The 15,469-nt window shown below is 42.0% G+C and overlaps 1 long non-coding RNA gene across 1 annotated transcript in view; it reads right to left on the bottom strand.

Moving 5' to 3' along the window:
- LOC129050128 (uncharacterized) overlaps positions 1 to 15,469 on the bottom strand; it is a 70,970-nt gene that overhangs the window by 3,734 nt on the left and 51,767 nt on the right. The window contains exon 3 of the long non-coding RNA XR_010137112.1: positions 8,445 to 8,627. This is a non-coding gene — a long non-coding RNA (uncharacterized LOC129050128). The remainder of the gene's footprint in view (positions 1 to 8,444; positions 8,628 to 15,469) is intronic.

The following is a 15,469-nucleotide window of genomic DNA, read 5'->3' as shown; positions in this document are numbered from 1 at the left end:
GGGCAGGTTTTGCTGCCTGTTTATTTAACATATGGAGTTATATGTTCTATATATTCCAATTTTTCTTTGATTTTGGGGCGATTTGCTGACTGATCCAGTCATGTTGTCTTATGACATTTCTAGTGCTGAAACAGAGTAATTTGAATCCAGGGTCATGTGTATATGGCACAAGCAATTCCAGAATAAAAGACAAGGACCTCTGGGAGCTTGCCTTTCATACTTTACTTCACAAATTGAGAGTCGCTTCGACTCTTCATGTTCCCAGCTATGCCTCATTGGTGTAGATTTAGAAATTCCTTTCTCCAGAGTTTGCATCCACCAGAGAGGGAGGGACGGGGAAAATCCCCTTGCATAAGCAACTGCAGCATGACTGTAGAGATATCAAACCTTTCTTCCCAAAGCTGTCATTGCTCCTGACTGTGACCTAGTTATCTCTGATTTCCAAGTTAGACCATGGAAAGAATTCCAGGGCAATCATCTCAATTCCCCAAACCCTCAGAACTACCCTGTTTCAGAGAAAGCTGATCATAGAGGCAAGATGGTGTTGGACAAGGACAGAGAGGGACCATGTTCTCCATACCGGGAGCTGAGGCTCATTTTCATATAGTCTCACAATGAGAGAGGAGATTTAAAATTATATGTCTTGTGAAAAATCCAGGAAGGCCATAACTGGAATGTGATTCAGGATAGAAAAATACAAAAGTGCAATGTATGTCTTAGTTAGACTAGGTAACTTATAAATAATAGAAATTTATTTCTCATAGCTCTGGAGGCCTGGAAGTCCATGATGGATCGAGGTGCCTGCAATTCAGTGTCTAGTGAAGATTCCGTCTCTGCTTCATGGATGATGCCTCTTGCTGTGTCCTTAGGTAAGGGAAGAAAGGATGAACACTGTGTCCTCACATGATAGAAGGGGCGGAAGGCAGGAAAAGGGGCCAAACAGGCTCCCTCAAGCCCTTTCAAAAGGGCACAATCCCGTTCATGGATCCTTTGTGACCTAATCACCTCCTAAAAACTCCACACCTTAATACTATCTCTTTGGGGATTATGTTTTAACATAAATCCTGGAGGGACACAAACATTGAAACCATAGCAATGTACTAACTTGTCTTCTAAATATGTTCTACAAGGTGTAATTCCGTTTGAGGTGTTTGTACTTAATATGGGAAGCAAATCCACTTCAGTTTGACTTTGACATTTTGAACCTTCTCATCCAAGCCACCAGGTCCCATGCCAGCAGGAATGAGAGGCTGGATGAAGTTGAAGATATTAATAATAACAACTATGATTTATTGACTGTTTTCTGTGTACTGGGCACTGGGCTAAATGCTTTCCATGCATAGCTTGTTTAATCTTCAAAACAACCCTCTATGGTGTTTTCTTTTTTCATTATTTTTTAATTGTGAAAGGTACTGGAGTGAGTTCATAGGTGAGGAAATTGTTATTTCGAGATAGTAAGAAATTTGCCCGTGGTGTCATAGCTATTACCAGTACGTACCACAATCATCCACTTTTATCCAGATCTGCATCTTGGTGACTGACAACTAACCTTGGCTCTCTCCAAAATAGCTTCTGGTACAGTAAATAGAAGAAAAAAAGACATATATTTATTCTTCATCCATGAAAGAGGGGCCTGAAGAGAGTGACAGTCTCTCATTAGAATTTGGCCAAGAATTTCATGGAAAATATTGAAGCAATGAGTGTGAAATTTGTTCAGTATTCCAACAGCAGGCTTCCCAGTGAAGTCACTATACAAATATCTTCTTCTCAATTAGTTGAAAGATCTGTGAAACAAAGACGTGTTCCCCCCACTGTTTCTCCCAGCAGTCTCAAGCATGTTTTAGGAGGCTGTTGAGGAAACGATATAGGACTGGGAAGAAACAAAACGTTTCTGGAATCCTCAAGGATGCAGACTCTTCTTACATTAGGCAAAAATTATTCTTGATTCATAGCTTAGCTTCGAGACCACCCAGTCAGAGGGAAGCTGGCCCTGCCTGGCTCTCCTAGATGGCTGGATGGAGCCCAAGGTCTGGCCTCCTCAAGGCAGCTTGGGAATGGCATCTTCTTTAATCCACATCCCTTCTGGCCACGTCCCACACCTGTTAGCCTGGAGGGCATCGCCTGCAAGAGAGCAGGTGAAGTAATTCATCTTAGGGCTGGCAATTACACGGGCTGGTTATGCACTCGGATCACAGGGGGCCAAGTGGAGTCTCCGTCAGGTGGATTTCTGGATTTCTGCCTCACTTCACCCTAGCAGAATGAAACAGAGGCCAGCTATGGCCATCTCTCTCTTCTTTGCCATTTTCTCCCACCACTCTCCCCACACACTTCTGCTACCTGTAATTTTTACTGAATAAGAGAAAGCTTAAGCCAACTTGAAATAGGCAAACAGAAGAATTTTTCCAGTTGGCTAATCTAAAGCATAAGGCTCCATGCTCAAAAGTGACCTGGTTGAGACCAATGTATGCTTGGCTCCTCCTAGAAACATTCCTACAGACCCCTGGGGCACCTGCATGGTGCTTTTTCCAGAGCTGTTCGTGAGGTGACCTGAATGAGAGAATCCCTAGGTACTGCACTGTGAAGATTAAATGTGCTAATGCAGGCAAGCAATGAGAACAATGCCAGGCACATAAGAAAAGATCAGTCAATGTTAGCTACTATTAATGTCAGCCAACTAGCCCTTCCATTGATTAATAAGGAAACTGAGGCCCAGAAACATAAAGTGACCTTCTCAAAATGGCATAGAAACTCAGCAGCCGTTTTGGAACTGGAATCTCAGACTCATGGTTCTTTTCACATGTTATTCAGTCACTCAATAACCATTTGTTAAGTTTTTAATTCTGTACTGGACACTGGCCAACGATGCAAAAGTGGAAAAGACATGAAAAGAGAGTGGAAGAGCCCAGGAGGAACTTCTTGTTTATCAAAGGGAAAATGTGACCCATGTATATCACATAATGATAGCCGGCTGGGGTCTAAGGCTGATTTTCAAGTTATCTGGGTCGTTTTGAAATTTCTACCAGGTAAAGTCAATAGTAATGATGCTTGATGCCAAGTTAAAACAATTATTTTAAAATATTAAATATTAATTATTTATGCATTTATTGAGTATTTATGCAATTCACCTCATATTCCAGTATTTTTTCAAAGGTGATTGCACATACTGGTAACATTCTGACAGCTAATCATCCCAGCAATGATTCTTATGAAAACGTTCCATAGATTCACCACTGCTCCTCCCATGAGATCCATTTCAATCCTCAAGATACTCCATGACAGAATATTAGGATACTTGAGGACAGCTTTGTGCTTTGGAAAAAACTTCCCTTTCTCCTTTCCTCCCTACCTTCCTTTTTCCTTTTCTTTTCTTTGCTTTCCTTTTTTTTTGAATCAGTGTCTCACTCTGTTGCCCAGGCTGGAGTACAGTGGCGCATTCTCAACCTTCCAGGCTCAAGTGATTCTCCAACCTCAGCCTCCCAAGTAGCTGGGACTACAGGTGTGCACCCAGCTAATTTTTGTATTTTTTGTAGAGATGAGGTTTCATCATGTTGTCCATGCTGGTCTCAAACTCCAGGGATCAAGTAATCCTCCTGCCCTGGCTTCCCAAAGTGTTGTGATGATAGGCATGAACCTCCTTACCCAGGCTCTTTCTTTCTTTCTAAGATCAAGATCCTCCATTTAATCAACAAAGATCTTGAATAATCATAATCACCTTATAAACAGGATTTTACATTCCATTAAGCAAGACTAGCCAGATGTAGGCCTAGAAATCTAAATTTCCCTAAAATAGTAACAACCAAACTTTGAAAGGGCAGTAGAATGCAAACTCCTCAAATGCTTGGTGAGCATTTAGGGAGTTTGCATTCTACTGTCCTTTCTTTAGAAAATGACAGAAGCTCCCTTGGCATGGGTCTCACATGGGGTGCACTATAGACAATTAGAAAAGATGTCACCTTTACATTTAGAGTCTGACATTAAGGACATGAAGGAACTGTTTCAGTCATGGATGGGGGAAGGGAAATTGAACTATCTAGAGAGGGAAGCAGTTGGTAGGACAGGCCGTACCTGGCTGAGTTAAAAGTGTTTCCCCGGCTTGCTTTATCCTCTGCTATGAGCTTGCAAAGGGCCTTAGCTATGCCTAGATTTAAAAATTCTTTTCTCCAGGGTTTATATCCTTCAGGCTGAGCTGATATAACTAGTTTAATAGAAGGTACTTAAAGAGAAATCAGTTTTCATTTACTCATTCATTTATTCATTAAGCACCTATCGGGTGTCATATGTCAGCAGGTGTTAGGAGCAGACTATGGCTCTATGAAGGAGACTTCCCTGAGAAGCAAATACAGACAAAGGGGAAGCTGCAGCCTCACCAGCTCGTGTGACCGAGTCCTGCCTGAGTACCATGGGTACTATGAGCACATTGTCTACCTGTGACATTCATCCACCCCTGGTCCTTGCTCCTAATAACCTGATCAATGAATCTTGCTTACCCATGTGATATTTTGGTGATGATCAAATGAGCTAACATATGTGAACGGGTTTTGTAATTTGGGTGGAGGCCAGAGACACATGCGCCATTGTGTGAGCAATGGTGTCTCTAGTGTGGGAAATGGACGGTATGGTAATGAGAACTCAAGGCATATGATCTCATTTCAGCTTCACCTGTTCATACATATTTTGGGTGAAAGTGATAGATGGATAATTATTTGTGCCTGAGGGCAGAGTCTGTGAAAGTGCAAGGGAAGGGAGATTTGGACATGGCTATCAAATAACACTCCCACTCACTCCTCTGGCTTCTTAAGTGTGTCAGATGGAACCTGTAGCTATCACCTACAGTGCTTAGAAGGAGTGACATCTGCTTTTTTCTGTTCTTATATTTTTAAATGAAAATCTGTTTTTTAGGAGTATATGTGTCTGTTTCTACAGATCTGCCTAACATGCATTGATATACGCTTGATGAGGAGCACAAGGAGCTGGCATTAACACCAGAACATAAGACTTCCTCCCCTGGCTCCTCCGGCCCGGGGTTCTCCTTCTGACAGAGGCACCATCATGCCAGGGTACATATGGCAGGGAAGGGACTAGGAAGACAGGATTTGGAGACATTTTAGTTCCACCAACAGGTATTGAATGCCCACTCTGTGCCAGCTTGTGTTCAATACTGAGGATGCCAAGAGGAAGCTCTGAGGACAAGCTTTCAGAGCACATCTTCCTGGAAGGCAAGGCACCTAAAGCAATAATTTCAAAATAATTCAGAATGCACTAGGCAAAAAAGTATACCAAGGATCTTGTACAGGTGGTGTTTTTCTAGAAAAGTGACACCTGAACTGACTCTTAAAGGACTATCGGGGGTAGCTGGTTGAAAGGAAGGGAAGGCCAGTTCAGCAGGGGATGGGCATGGACAAAGATATTGAGTCCTGAACAAAGGACCAGAGGAGGGGAGAAAAGATTGAGGAATAAAATGGGAGGGGCAGGGCAGCGGGAACCTGCCTGTCATTTAATATTGCTGTTGCTAAATTTCAAAGCCTAGGGAGATTGGTAAGAGATCAGATAAGCTCCCTAGGAATGGTAGGAAAGAAGATGCAAAATTCAAGAACTTTTAGGCAAAGCAAAGACAAACAGGTTGCAAAGATCTACGTAAGCAGATTTTAGAGTTCAAAGCACCAAAAAATTTACAAAGGCATTAGCATCAGTAGTTCTGACTATAGAGCAAGAACCATTGGTTTGTGCCTTTTATGTTATGTGATTAGTGTGGGATGTAGACAAGAAACTTAAGGGTGAATGCTGGCCCAGCTTACAGGAGGGACAGAGACTCTGAGATAATCCAGCTGAAGCCTGCTTGGCATGTCCTCGAAAACACTGTCCTTTAGACCCATGGATGTATATACGCCCCTTTCAAACTTACCAGTATGTTTGCTTAATAATGGGTCACACGTTTACTAAAAGAACTTAGTACCTCTGTAATAAATGAAAATTTGTTTGTTTGTTTGTTTGTTTGTTTGTGATGGAGTCTTGCTCTGTCACCCAGGCTGGACTCAGGTACAATCTCAGCTCACTGCAACCTCCGCCTCCCAGGTTCAAGAAATTCTCCTGCCGCAGCCTCCCAAGTAGCTAGGATTACAGGTCTGCGCCACCATGCCCAGCTAATTTTTGTATTTTTAGTAGAGATGGGGTTTCACCATGTTGGCCAGGCTGGTCTCGAACTCCTGACCTCAATTGATCTGCCTGCCTCGGCCTCCCAAACTGCTGGGATTACAGGCATGAGCCACCGCGCCAGGCCTGAAAATCTTTTAAAATAACCCTTTTTCCCAGATAAAAATAGATATACATTTTCTTTTAGAAAATGTGAATAATACAGATAAGTCTGAGAAATAAAATGTAGTTGCATTATCAAATAATAATCACTGGTATTTTATTTATGTAGCATATTTTTTATTTCCCATTTTTAAACTTGCCATTATAGAATGAATGCTGTTCATGCTTTTGAGTTTAAAGATTTCACAGAGAAGGTGGATATGCCAGTCGCCCTTTTATTACCTCTCAACTTCAAATTTATTTATCTCTGCTCTGCACTTGATACTGGAACTGGGACCTGTAGACATTTTTCTTTTTCCAGCTGGCTTAATGTTAAGCTTGTTAAAGAGAGGGTCTGGAGTGAGACTTTAAGGCCAAAGAGAAGGAAGGAGTTACCCTTCCTGTTCATGGCCTCGGAGCCGGCAGAGCAGTGTGAAGGAAGCTGGGCACTGCTCAGCTCAGTATCTTGTGTGCACCAGCTCTGCCAGTCTGCACCCTCCAGCAAATGTCTTCACTACCCAGGGACCATTGCTATGGACCACCTCCCACCTGCAGCCTCTGGTGAGTTTCTCCAGCACCTGGAAAGCTGCTCCTGCAGCCCACTTCTGGCCCACAGCTTCTGGCAGGGGTCTTTACCACCGTCAGGCTGACTTTTCCTCTTGCAGTGGGTAAGTTCTTAGTTCCTTCTTATTGCTCTATGAATCTGCTACTTCTAAACCCCTTAGAGTTCATCTTGTTCTTTTTCCTAGTTAACCACCTTTACTAGTTAACATATCTTTATATTAAGATTTATCTGTTTGAACAATTGGTGGTGTTTCTACTTCCTGATGGGACCCTGACTAATACAGAGGGGAAAGAGGAGAGATGCAACAGGCAAAATGGGAGAAAAAACCTGTTCTCTCTCAATTCCCTACAAAATTCTCTCTCTCTCTCTCTCTCTCTCTCACACACACACACACACACACACACACACACACACACACACACCCCTACCCAAAGGCCACTGAGAACCACTAGTTTTCTGCATTCTTTGTTGTAGCCTAGGTTTCCCAGAAAGCAGACCCAAGAAGGGCTTAGGTGCTATACTTTTGTTCGTGAGTGCAATCACAGGAAGCAAAAATAAAGATCAGGGTGTGAAGGTAGGGAACGAGAGAAACCCAACGAAAAGATCCATTATCACCCTTCAAGCATGACTGATTGCACAACCCTGCCAAACTTTCAAAAAGTGGCATAAATGGCATTATGCTCTCCACTGGCTCCCATCCCTAAGAGGTGCGTCATATGTATGTCAGTTCTTCACTCTGCATAAAGTCATTACTATGATACATCATGTTGTAATATCTATACATCTTTAATCATACTCAGAGTAAATTATTTAAAATATATTTATTGTGTCAAAGGATAGAGAATGTGTATCTCCAACCAGAAGTTCTACTAGAAATTTCAGATATCCAGAATTCCTTATATCCTAAGCATCCTGGCTTGTAGAAATGTCATGTTTAGTATATTTTCTTCAGTCAAATACTTCCATAGTAAGATAGAGTTGTCATTTATTTAATAGCATGGCTTTGTGTGTTTGTGGTGGAGGATGAGATGGGGTGGAACTACCAAAGGATACATATGCAAACAGAATTGGCTTGCTAATTGCTAATTGATATACATCTATCCATAACATTCTAGGCCACTTTATTTTTTGATATCACAAAGTTGTAGCCTACTCTCAAATTCTTCAGGTTCTTCTGAATCCCTTTTGACCAATAGGAGACTCATCACCCATGGGGGGCTCTGCCAAGTGCCCTTGCCTTTCCTGGATGGAATGGCAGGAAACAGAGTAGCTGGCAGGAGCCCACCATGTCCTTAAGAGAGTGCACACACTCAAAGTTGTTTGAAAAACTGGACTAGCCAAGTATGTCATAATTCCCAAGAGGCAGGAGCAGAACCAGGAGTGGGAAATGAAGTCAAAAGGTCAGGAGCCAGGTAGACCCCGGAACTAAGGAAGTGAGGGAAGCAGAGGAGTGAGCCAAGCAGAGGGACCCAGGACCTTGCTGGGAATGAAGCCAGAATGCCCAGACTCCTTCTTATTAGATTTTATAGATAGTGTGGGTTAAAGACCATGAATTAAAGATAGAGGATCAGCTAGGTAGAGAACTGACCTTGAACAACTCCTGTTTCTTCTGCCTGCCGAGTCTACCCCCACCTTGAGGTCCAGGTTTTTCTCCAGAATGCTGCCCTCTCCTTTGTGAGAAAATCATGCTACCATTTCTACAGGATATTGGTGTCTACAGGTTTTCCTCCATGAATAGCCTCGGATTTCTTTCCTGAAATTATAATTTACACTGCAAAAGAGAAAAAGAGAGTGCACCATTCTGTGCGTAATTCTATTGGCTATGGAAACTGAAGACAAGAGATGTGGGCCACCTGTCTGGAGTCTTTCGTGTGCTTGTTGATTCACTCTGCATGACCACCCTAGGCAGATCTCACTGGCCATGATTCCTCTATCACAGATGCCCTCTCCTCCACTTCACCAGCCCACTACTGCATCCAAGTTGTTGGATTCAATATTTTGTTCAGTTTCAGCAGTCTACCTGGTCGGCCCAGGCCTTTAACCCAAGTCCTTTGCCCACATATATTGTAAAATCTGGTAAGAAGGCATTCTTCAGATTCTAGTATTATTCCCAACAAAAAGTCCCCCTTATTCCTCAGTATTTGAGGGAATATGAGAAATTGGCATTTTCTAGCTTTCTTGGAGTTTCAGTTCACTTGGTAGATTTGAATCTTTGTACAATCAACTTGAACATTCTAAAGAACTAGAGGGAGACTCATGGGGCTATCCTCTCCAATAAAGATGTCTTTTCAGTATCAGACAACCCTTCCCAGAGCTTGCAGTAGCAAGAATGGTCCGGGGAAATATTGGATACCCACCACAAGGTTAGATACTGGGGGAAAGGGAGGCATTAGAAAGCATGATTCTGGCTGAAGTGGAGTTGGAGATATAATTTCACGTGGCTCTTAATGTGTTGGGGGTCAGAGATCCATTGAAATCCATTAAAAGCTATGAATGCTCTCACAGAAAAATGCACATACACATAAAAATTTGTGCATGCATAATTCTCAGTACTCATGCCCACCCCCCGTCCCCACCACCATTTGGAAACCTATCTCTGGACCCTGACTTTAAAAGTCCCCAACTTAGATAAATAAATGAAAAATAATAAACAATATAAACAAGAAACAAGAAAACAATAAAAAGATCAGGAGCTAAATTAAACAGTAGATGTGTCAATCTGTATAAACTTACTGTAAACACTAGAAGGACTTCAGAAAAATTGACCAACATTGAAACAATCTAAAAATATGACCTAGGGGTTGTGTGATGCAGATGAGCCTTTTCTGGATCCTTGGCTTCCAAGGCTTTCTTGGTACTTGCCTTTGCCCCATACTAATGTTACATGTAAGGTGTCACTCGGTATCCAATAAATACTTTTTTTTGAGATGAATGAACTTGAATTCCTCATATGGGCACCATGTCTTTGCTGCCCTGTAAAACCCTACCACCTGTGTCTGGTTTGGTGAGAAACACCCCAGGAGGGCAGTGAGTCTGCTTGAAAGTAGGTGTGGAGTTTCGTTTATGAAAGGACTCAAGGCTTCCAAGAATTGTGCAGAAAAGCATCTGAGTCCTGGGGAGAAGGAAACCAGAAAAACTTGAAGCAATCAGGAACTGTTTTGTTTGGTTTTTAACAGCAAGTACAAGTTTAAAGTATACCTTGACATCAATTTAAAATTTAGCATTACAGCATTCTGAATGTTTTCCTTCAGCAAATATTCATGGAGAGCTTGCTATATTTTAGATGTGTGCTAGATCCTACAGATCTAAATTTTTGCAAAAATGAACATGACAGACCTGAATTCTGTCCTCACCCAAATTAATCTGGAAGGGACTACAGAGGCCACCTCCCTGGTCATTCTGTAGATGGAGAAAGCAAGACACAGTGAGAGGGGTTATAATTTTCCCAAGATCACACAGCTAATTAGGGACAGAGTTATGACCAGAACTCAGGGCTTCTGGCCTTCCAAGAGCACAATCATCTTAGTAAGAATTTGATGATAAAATTGGGGGATTAAAACATTTCTCCATCAAACATTTCATTAAACTTTTTTTTTCTTTTTTGAGACAGGGTCTTGCTCTGTCGCCCAGGCTGGAGTGCAGTGGCAACGTCACCTCGGCTCACTGAAACCACCACCTCCTGGGTTCAAGTGATTCTCCTGCCTCAGCCTCCTGAGTAGCTGAGATTATAGGTGTGTGCCACCACGCCTGGCTAATTTTGTATTTTTAGTAGAGATGAGGTTTCACCATGTTGGCCAGGCTGGTATCAAACTCCTGACCTCAAGTGATCTGCCCACCCTAGCCTCCCAAAGTGCTGGGATTACAGACATGAGCCACTGCACCCGGCCAAGCATTTTATTAAGCTTCTACAGTTTTCTGTACCAGTCCTTGGCTAAGTGTCCAAGATGCTGAAATGTATGATACACAACTTGACCTTCTAAGATATGGCAGCTAAAGTAAATTTGATTGTAGAAGCCAATGATTTGATAACAAAGTGGCTTTTTATATGGGCAAGTTCTGCCTAAACAAACAAACAAAAAACCTTAATTTAGGGGATCACAACCAATTGTTGAGAGGAAAAACAGGAAAACAGAAAAAGGAGACAAATGGCAACAGTAAAAATGTAGAGCAGAAATTGAGCCATGTTTTGGTGGCTTCAGTGTTTTACTCCAGGGGGATTGTGTTCCCCTTTGTAACCTTGTAAACCACACGGGCAAAGAACATCAACACCTTTGGGAACCTGCACATCTGCAGAGCCAAGTCAGCATTGAAAGGGGGTGAAAGGATAGCATCAAAAAGTTCAGCTACTGGGGTGGGTTAAAGAGCCCTGACCATAAATACTTTGGCCAGATAGAATTTCTAACACATTGCGTGCCGGGGCTTGCAGGTGGGCCTTTGAAATCTTTCCTCGGGGCTTGGCAACAGTGTGGTGCCTCTGTTCATGCCTTTATTGATGTATCCATTAGAAAGTGACATGATTTGCTTACTAAGTTTCTGTTTAATTTGCATCTTAATGTCCTATCATTAAGATATAAATACAGGCATAGGGAATTGAGTAATTTAGAAATTCCCTCTGGGGATTTGGCAGCATGACTGTGAACATGGAAGGCTGCAGCCTGGAAAAGTGGGTATCTGAGCAGATCCACACCTTGAGAAGTGTTTGGAAAAGAACCTACCCGCCACAGCATTGCACCTGAAAGCCCGAGGTGCAGGTGCGTGCCATTAGTCGCATGTATTTTACATCAGAGGTAGGGGCTCGCCAGGGTCAGTTCTCAGCGTCTCCAAGAAGCCCCTGGTGTTTGTTTGTTTTCCTCCTTGTGTTTCCTGCCTACAGAGGTTTGTAGACACTGTCACGGTCTTTGCCTCCAGATCCACAGGCAATTTTGCTTCAGAACGCTCTGTGGTTTGGGCACCTTAGGAGTGGAATAATATAAAGAAAACAATGGGAGCCAAACAACCCGGAGTTTCAGTCTTTCCATGAGTTATGCAACATCTCTGAATCTTAGTGAGCTCTTATATGGAAAATGGCTATCGCAGTTAATGTGAAAAATTGTCGTGAAGCCTAAATGAGTTAATATGCTTACAATGCCTAACAGGTTACCTGAGTCAGCAGGAGCCTAAAATCATCAATGTTCTTCGCTTTCCTGTTAGCACCTCTTTGGCTTCTGAACTTCTCAAACTCCTAAATGAAGCTCTGTGAGGACCAAATGGAGGGCTCTTGATCATCCAAAATGCATTTTTCTCTGGCCCACTCTCCAGAATGAAACTTGGTAGCCTCGAATGGCTGCTTCTTATAAATGGGCAAAGAGCATTGAATGGCTTGTCTAAGTCATTTCAGGAAATATCTTGGTTCAGCCCCGCTCTTTCCTCTCTCCAGAGCTGAGAGCCCCAGCTGTGTGTACATAACATGGGGGGTTGAAAGTGCACTAGAGAGCATGTCATTCAACCCTCTCCATTTAAAGACGAAAAAATTGAGAGTGAGAAGGATGGAGGGATGTGCCCAAAGCCATGTAGTTACTTAGCTGCAGAATTGTGAGGAGACCTAATGTCTCCTGTTTTTATGGAGATGTCATTTTCAAAGGACTTTCATAATTTTTATTTTATTTCATCCTCGTGGCAAATTTAAGAAGAGGAAGAAAGTAGTGTTATTTCCATTTTACAAATGAGTAAACTGAAATTTAAAGAGGAAGCAAAATGTAGGCCTCAAACCCGAGTCTGTGAACTCCAGGCCCCACTCAACTGCCAATGCTTTTTCTTTTTTCTGAAAGAGACAGGGTCTTGCTCTGTCACCCAGGCTGGAGTGCAGTGGTGCAATCATGGCTCACTGCAGCCTCAAACTCCTGGGCTCAAGTGATCCCTTCACCTCAGCCTCCCTAGTAGCTGGAACTATAGGCACACACCATCACATCAGGCTAATTTATAATTTTTTTATAGAGACAGGATCTTCCTATGCTGCCCAGGCTGGTCTTGAACTCCTGGGCTCAAGTGATCCTCCTGCCTCAGCCTCCCAAAGTGGTGTGATCACAGGTGTGAGACACCATGCCTGGCAATGCTTTCTTCATTAGCTCTGAAAAGTGTAGCTATGGCCCGAACCCAAGATACCTCACATATCACAGTAAGGAGGAAAGGGAGGAAAATGCTCACATTAATCCTTAAAGGCAAAGGGACAGAATGATGATTCCAAGAAAAATCTGTTTGTTCATTCATTCATTCATTCATACATCAAACACTTTCTGAGCAGCACAATATTTGAGGAACTGTGTTAGGTGATGCAGGAATATAGAGGCAAATCAAACATCATCAAACATTTGGAACCCTTTAGGAGCTTACAATCTAGTAAAGAAGTTCACCATCTGTGAGCATTTATCTGACAAGAGGCTCTTCTCTTTTACACTATAAAATAAAAACAGATAAAACTTTACTGTTTGAAGTGTTTGGGCCCACTTCCTAAACTTAATAAGTATAGTCGGGTGATTTTTAAAATTGATAACTGAGGGTTCACCCTCCACTGAAATTCTGAGCATCACTCACTGTTGTATAAGAACTAGGATTGTGGATCCAGAAAGACTAGGCAATTAATTGCATTCATTAATCTGGACTGAAACCCTGAAGGTTAGTTTCTAAATATATAGGTTTTGTTTTTGTTTCTTTTTCTTATTAGATTCTGGGAATGGAAAATCTAATATTTTGAGATTGTAATTAATTGGATTTTGGCTAACTGAGCCTTTATTATATGTATTTTACAAAGCATAATGGTAGTTGGAAAAACTCCATGATCTTTCATTCAATAATCTTGAATTTCTACTTGCCAAATGCCATGTAACACAGGAATTGGGTCTTTAATCTCAAGGAGTTTATAAACTAGTTGATCCCAGCTGGCAAACATATAATATGAATGCTGCCACTTCTGCTTCTTGTGCTCATCACAGACAATGCTAATTGATCACAGACCTCTTGATGCATTTAGACCTGGCCTCAGAATCTTTCTTATCAGAAAGCTTCCATTTACTACCAATAATTAAAAGTTGCTTACTTGTTTAAACCTATTTGCTGCCTCTGTGCTAGATGAACACTTACTCACTCAGCATACGTGGAGAAAACATAGTTGTGTTTCCAATAATGCCACAATAAAGGGCCATACTGAACTGAGTACAAATCCACTTCAATTAATTCCTTTAGTGCTTCCATGTATACAAATTATATTATATGGCAGAGAAACTTCATTTGTTAAATACTTGAAGCTCAGTTTTAATCAGCTCTGTATATGGTTTGGAAATAACACGAATTTAAAAATCTAAATATCACTAATAGATGTAAACTATATAGAAACTACTACTGGATAGTCACACTAAAAAAATGTTAAGGCCGGGCACGGTGGCTCACGGCTGTATCTCAGCACTTTGGGAGGCCGAGGCAGGCAGATCACCTGAGGTGGGGAGTTCGAGACCAGCCTGACCGACATGGAGAAACCCTGTCTCTATTAAAAATACAAAATTAACCGGACCTGGTGGCCCATGCCTGTAATCCTAGCTACTCAGGAGGCTGAGGCAGGAGAATTGCTTGAACCCTGTAGGCGGAGGTTGCGGTGAGCTGAGATCGAGCCATTGCACTCCAGCCTGGGGAACAAGAGCGAAACTCCATCTCAAAAAAAAAAAAAAAAAAAAGTTAAAAGGTGAACATTCAGGGTTGCTTACATTCTATTTGGATTTTCATTTTATGAGTCAGTCTCTACAAATGCCTGGCTAAAACATGTTCACTTATAAACACTCTGACAAAGGTACACCAAAATGATGTGGATGACAGGATGGATTCAAGTAAGATTTCATTTTTCCTTTTCCTCAAAAACGTGCATTCTGGATATCTTTTGTGTTACATTTAAAATTTTGTCCCTCAAAGCAGGCAATGATGGCCACATTAGAAGTAATAATTCCAACCAAACTTGACAATTGGTTACCTATCCATTAACTACAAAACCTGTACTCAAAACAATAGAGAGTGAAGAAGAGCTACTGTTCCGCACAGACCCCAGATGAAATGAACCAGCCATGTGAGGCACATGCTATGAAAGTGAGGCTGTCACCACCCAGGCCTGCATTAATGGACCCACAGGCACCAGGAGAAGAGAATGAGATCCTGCCTGACTCTGCAAGCCAAATCATATCCATGGCATTTTTTCCAGCTCTGGACATCCAAGTTTAAAAAGCTGGAGGCTGCTCTAGATAGAAAAATACCTGGAAGCTACAGCATTAAAAGGACAGAAGAGGAAGGGGAAAGGCTCTATACGGTGGCAGATCCAGGTTTTGTGGGGTCTAAACCTGGTATAATACAGTAGGAGTGAGAAGGGGAGAATCTCCTTCAAGAAAATGAATGCAAAATTACAATGACCAAAGTAAATGGGAATTTGACTACTTATTTTGAATGAGAAAATAGATCACAATAAATCATTGGAGACTTCAGGATTGAGGTCACTTTCCTTCTGAGAGCTCTAGGCAGTTTACCAGAGATGTGTAGGCAGAAATGGCTTCCTGGTGGGAACCTGGCTTCCCCTCCCCTCCTAGGAATCTCTAACTCTCA

Source organism: Pongo abelii, chromosome 16, assembly GCF_028885655.2.
Source record: "Pongo abelii isolate AG06213 chromosome 16, NHGRI_mPonAbe1-v2.0_pri, whole genome shotgun sequence".
NCBI classification, from domain to species: domain Eukaryota; kingdom Metazoa; phylum Chordata; class Mammalia; order Primates; family Hominidae; genus Pongo; species Pongo abelii.
This window is presented reverse-complemented; position numbering and strand designations above follow the sequence as displayed.